The sequence below is a fragment of the Equus asinus genome, chromosome 8 (genome assembly GCF_041296235.1).
Source record: "Equus asinus isolate D_3611 breed Donkey chromosome 8, EquAss-T2T_v2, whole genome shotgun sequence".
In the NCBI taxonomy this organism is placed as follows: domain Eukaryota; kingdom Metazoa; phylum Chordata; class Mammalia; order Perissodactyla; family Equidae; genus Equus; species Equus asinus.
Genome location: NC_091797.1, coordinates 99,659,854 through 99,665,853, shown reverse-complemented (window position 1 = coordinate 99,665,853; position 6,000 = coordinate 99,659,854).

Here is a 6,000-nt window from a genome sequence, read left to right as displayed (position 1 = left end):
CAGGGCCATCACACAACTGCCACGCTGGAACTTCTCTCCACCATCATCCTGTGAATTCTTGTCATCTCTCCCCACGTTGGCTGTCTTGTTTCCCAGACTATATGTCTGTCTCTTGGTTTTGTGCCCTCATTTCCTAATTTTATTGTTGCATATCCTTCGGTAGCATCCTGAAAAGTAAAATTTTAAAACTTTGTGTATCTGAAAATGTCTTCACTTTACCCTCACTACTGATTAATCATTTAGCTGGATATAGAATTCTGACCTGGAAATCAGCTTGCTTCAGAATTGTGAAGGCTGGGCTCCATTTTCTTCTAGCTTCCAATGCGGCTGTTGACATGTTCAATGCCATGCAGTTCTCTCATTCTCTGTATGCAAGCTGATCTTTTCTCTCTGGAAGCTTTTAGAATCTTGCATCACTTAGGGTATTGCCAAGATAAGACAAAAGAAGTCCATTTATGTATTCTGTGTATAAAAGGAATTTAATAGGGGCCGGCCCTGTGGTGGAGTGGCTAAGTTCGCACGCTCTGCTGCGGCAGCCCAGGGTTTCGCTGGTTCGGATCCTGAGCACAGACATGGCACTGCTCATCAGGCCACGTTGAGGTGGCATCCCATGTGCCACAGCTAGAAGGACCCACACCTAAAATATACAACTATGTGCTGGGGGGATTTGGGGAGAAAAAGCAGAAAGAAAAAAAAATAGATTGGCAACGGTTGTTAGCTCAGGTGCCAATGTTTAAAAGAAAAAAAGGGAATTTAATAGACAGGGACTTCCTTCCTTGAGTCTGGGAAGACCTGCAGGAGCAGAGGTCATGGGAGCTGTCTCCAAAAGTCAGAGGAGTTCATGCTAGAGATCTCAATCTGAGGCGCCGAGGTGGGGAGTTCTCAAAAGCTTGCTGAGATTCTCAAGAATCTCTGAGAAGCTTCCAGCAGGCATCTCAGAATTCAGTGATGAGAGGGCAGTGCTCCAAGAAGCCACTGTGACTCTCTTGTTTACCCACACGTTTGCATACGACTGATTCACTGCCATCTACCAAATTTCGTTTCTGTCATAAACATTCTCTAACCCAAAACTATACGGGAAAGGGAATTCTGGAAAATGTAGTTCTCAGCTTAAATGAGTGGTGGTGGTGCTGGGTTAACAATGGACAATCCAGCTCAGCATCGAAACGCCTCCTTTTCAACCTTGAACTTCCAAGTAAATGTGTTCAAACACCATCTGCTCACATTAGGTGATTCAACTCTTCTTCAGACAACCAAACCCAAAAGAAGAAACCCAAAGTTCCACTTTATCCATCTCCGAATAAATGTTCCTAAATCGTCTGATTCACAATCCCCTCTTGCTATCCTATAACCAAATACTGAGATAATGAAATAACCACGGTTTCTACGTTAATACTATCAGGTGGCATGGGGACGGGAGAGGAGAAAAATAAAAATATCAATTATATATACAAATGTCCATCTCAAAGCAAGAGAGAAAGTATCTTTAGCCACTACAGTGCTTGTTTCTGTGACTGATCACATGGCCATAAATGGTGTTTATAATTCCCTTCTAATACCTGTGCTGTTGTCCCCAGCAGGCACCTTTGCTTTTGTAGGGGGTGGGAGGGCGAGGGGAGTCTGGTAGCGTGACCTAAATCTTTATTCTTGAAATTTCAGTGCCATAAATGGTCCTGCCTGTTCTAGGTTGCTATAGTTTTCTGTAACTTTTTCCACAGAAAGTGGGGTACTTAATAATCAAGCCCAGTTGCTCCATCCAGTACAGTAACGCTCCTATTTGTCTGACAAAGCCACAAGGTGGCAGTCTGAGCTTCCCGCTCACTGGAGCCATTGTGCATCCCTTTCCACCGCTGAGAACCAAGAACTGTAAAACCACAGAACCCAAAGTCGTGGGGAAGGGAAGCTGAAACTTCGCTAGTGGATCATCAGATGTAAGAGTGAGAGAAGTTATTTTATTTCCACCCCTTGATTCCTGAAATCTTTGCCTATCTTTGCTATGGGGAAACTTCACTCTAAGTTCGTCACTGGTTCAAAGCATGTCTTGCATCTCACAGGACATCACAGCAGCTCCACAAAGTGATTTCCCCCAGCTAGCACCAGAACTGAATCTTCAACCAAGCCCATCCCACAGTTCCATCAGGCCAAGCTTTGGGGCAAGGGGGAACATAGGCCAGTGAATTCCAAATAGAGGTATTGACAACATCGTGCTGTCATGAGCCCGTGGCCGCGCTTCATTTCCTGTAAAATGAGGTCCTTGTCAGGAGCAGTGCTAGGAAGAATAGCTGGTTCATAAAGAAGGCGGTCTTGTAAGTCCAGGGGTGATCATTTTGGCAGAAGCATTATAAGACGGGACAGCGAATCCATATCCAAGTGAGAACAATTCATTTCTCCTGACAAGATGGACATGGTCCAATATATTCAAACTGCCACCAGGTGGCCAGTTGGTTCCCCTAAATAACAGTGCCATGTCGTGGGCTCAGTGTTGGTCTCTGCCGTTGGCCACCGCCAGATCATAGCAGGTAAGCAGAAGCCCATGTTACTGAGCTGTGCACAACCTCCATTCCCACCGCCATGCGAAGGGTATTTTGGGAAACAAGGTCCCACTCTCAGGAAGGAGTGGGGTCATGCCAAGTTGACGACAGGCAATCAGCGCAAATCTTCTCTTAGCCCCCAGGGCGCTGGAAGGGCATCCTGCTGTGCTTTGGTCGGGACTTTTGACCTTCATTATAAGGGTGCTGAAGGAGCCCTTTCATTTACAAAAATATGTGTCCTCAAATTCTCGTGGGATTAAACATTTTTCTGTTGCTTTAAAACATTTCTTCTCCTTCGTTTACCCTGTTCTCTCTGGAACTCCTAAGGCTGTCATGGACCTTCAGGTCTGATCCTCAGAATTTCTGATCTTTTCCCACCCCTCTCTTCCTACCCTGCCCCCATCTTTTTTGTTCTTTCTGGGGTATTTCCTTGACTTTATCATCCAACACTTCTATTTATTTATTTACTTATTTTGTCTTTTAAAAATCTTTTTATTTTGAAATAATTATAGATTCACAGAAGGTTGCAAAGAAATGTACTGGGAGGTCTCAGGCACCCTGACCCCAGCCTTCCCTGCTCTTAACATCTCACACAACTGTACAATATCACAACCGAGAACCAACATTGGTACAATCCATAGCGCTGGTTCAAATCTCCCCAGTTACACATGCACTCGTGTGTGTATGTGTGTGGTGTGTGTGTGTGTCTGTGTAGCTTGGATCAATTTTATCACTTGGGCCGCCTTGCATAACCACCACAATCAAGATACACAACTATTGCCACACAAAAGTCCCTCATGCTTCCCCTTTATAGACACAACAATGCCTCCTTCCGCTCCCTGACCCTGGGAGCCACCGCTCTGTTCTCCATTTCTGTAATGATGTTATGTCACGAATGGTACATAAATGGAATCATTCAGACCACATCACTTTAAGAGTGTCTTTTTTCCACTCAGCATAATCTCTTTGAGGCTCATCAAATTGTTACAGCCATTCCTTGTTACTGCTGAGTAGTGTTTCTCAGCATAGAAATACCAGTGTGTTTAATTATTCTCTTAGAAGGACATTTAGGTAGTTTCCGGTTTGGGGCTGTTATAAAAAGGGCTACTATGAACATTTCTGGACCTGTTCATTTGTCTTAGTTTCTGCTATATTATTAATTTCCAAAAGCTCTTTCTTGTTCTTTCATTGCTACTTTTCTATAGAACCTTCTTTATGTTTTATGGGTATAATATTTTCTCTTCTCTTTGAAGATATTAATTACAGTTAATTGCAGTTATAAAACAAATGTTTTCTTCTGTTCCTTGCATCCTCTCTGTTTCCTGTGAACTCCTCTGTTCCTGTTTGTTTACTTAAGACTCTGTTTTTCATTTGGACACATTCTTCAAATATCTAAAGAATCTTGGTAATAGGGGCCGGCCCCATGGCCAAGTGGTTAAGTTCGTGTGCTCTGCTTCGGCGGCCAGGGTTCGCAGGTTCGGATCCCAGGTGTGGACCTACACACCACTCATCAAGCCATGCCGTGGTGGCATCCCACCTGGAGGAACTGGAACTACTTACAACTAGAATACACAACCACGTACTGGGACTTTAGGGAGAAGATAAAAAAAAGAAGAAGATTGGCAACAGATGTTAGCTCAGGGCCAATCTTCCTCACAGAAAAAAAAAAGAATCTTGGTTATGCATTCCTACTTGAAAGTGAGGCACTACAAAGTTTATTGGAAGAGCTTTTCGACAAGTTAGCTTGTCTGTAGAGGAATTGAGCAGTTTGCTAATCAGGAGAAATTAAGCCCATGTTGTAGCAAACTACCCCCGATCTCAGTGGCTTAGCACAAAAAGGTTTATTCCTCACTGATGTCACACTTGGATGTGGTCTCTGTGGAAGTGTGAGAAAGAGCGTGGGGGATTTGTGAGGTCTGGGAAAACAGCTCATGGTGCTGGAGTCCCCGGGGCTTGGTGCTGAGGGACAGTGGGAGCAAGGCTGATGGGGGCAACTGTCACGGTGATGGCAGGGTTAGCAATTGGGATTACGCCCATGTTTCTGTCAAGATACGGAAGATTCTACTGGATGACAGCTGGTTTCCTTGCCGTAGCTCTATGTTCTTCAGACCAGGCACCATTTTCAGATGAGTGCGAGTAAGTACAAGCAGTTTTGGGTGGCCTGGCTTTGGCTCCCAACCATCTACTCATTACCCTCTCCTTACAAGTGAACGAACAGCGAGGCATGACCAGACATCCGAGGAATGTCTTCAGCATGTAAAAGAGACACTGTGGTAAACAGCAAAGACAGTGCCCCTGGAGGAATTCTGGCTAACGCTGAAAACATCAGTCTCGAATATTCACCAACGAGATTGCTGAAGATTACAGATCATAACAAACTGCCAATGTGGTGCTAAGCAAGAGTTCAGTCAGGAGCCGAAAGACAGCTTTTGAAAGTTAAGAAAATATGATTGTAAGTAGGAAAGTTGGAAGAAAAGTTGAGTAAATATCCCAGGAAGAAAAACAAAAGTACAAAGAGATGAAAATACAAATAGAAGAAAAGATATGGTGCTCAGTAGGAGGCACACTGTTTGACTGAGAGGGGTTCCTATTAGAATGGGAGAAACTTTCAGAGATGATGGGAAATGCTTTCCCAGAGCTGAACTACTGAAATCTGCAGATTCAGCGATGCCCCGAGCGCCAGCACAACGAACGGAAGAGACACGCAGCTAAGCGCGCCACGTTGAAATCTCAGAAGCCGAGGACAGTGAGCAGACCCGCCCTCCAGAGAGGAAGCAGCAACTCCCTTACAAAGCGACAAGCAGCTGACTGGCATCAGAGGGGAGCACGCCACTGGCTGCTAAAACATGCCGAATAGGAAAGTATTTTCAACCCAGACTTCCAAAAACCAGAGGAGTTTGAGGGCAAACTACACATTTTCAGGTACACAAGAGCTCAGAAGATTGACTTGCTCACACACGCTTTCTTGAGAATTTAATTGAAGATGTGCTCCAGAAACATCCTGGCGTGGTACAGGAAAAGAAAAAGGGGAGACATCGAGAAAGGAGGAGATTTTTATCCAGGAAAGCAAAGAAAGAAGTCCCCAAATGGCTGCTGTAGCTGGAGAGCAGTCAGTCAACACTGGCGCAGCAGTGCAGAGGGCTGGAGGAGGGACACGACCGGGAAAACGGAGATCTGAGAGGTCTGAAGGCGCTTCAGGCGGTGCGAGAAGATAATCCAAGTCTGACAAGGCAACTGGAAACTCCAAGAAAACAAAAAAATGGAGTGTTTATTACTTTAAGCTTTCAGAATCAACCTGTAGAGAAAGTACAACAAATCTCATTTTTGTCATAGAACAGTGGAAAATGATCAACCTTAACAATGAAAAGAAAAAAACAAATTATAGAAGTTGTGAGTTAGGCTAGAGAAGGGTTGAGAAGGAAAGATGGAGGAACTAATATCCTTACTTTAAATCTTCACTTAAAAAAGT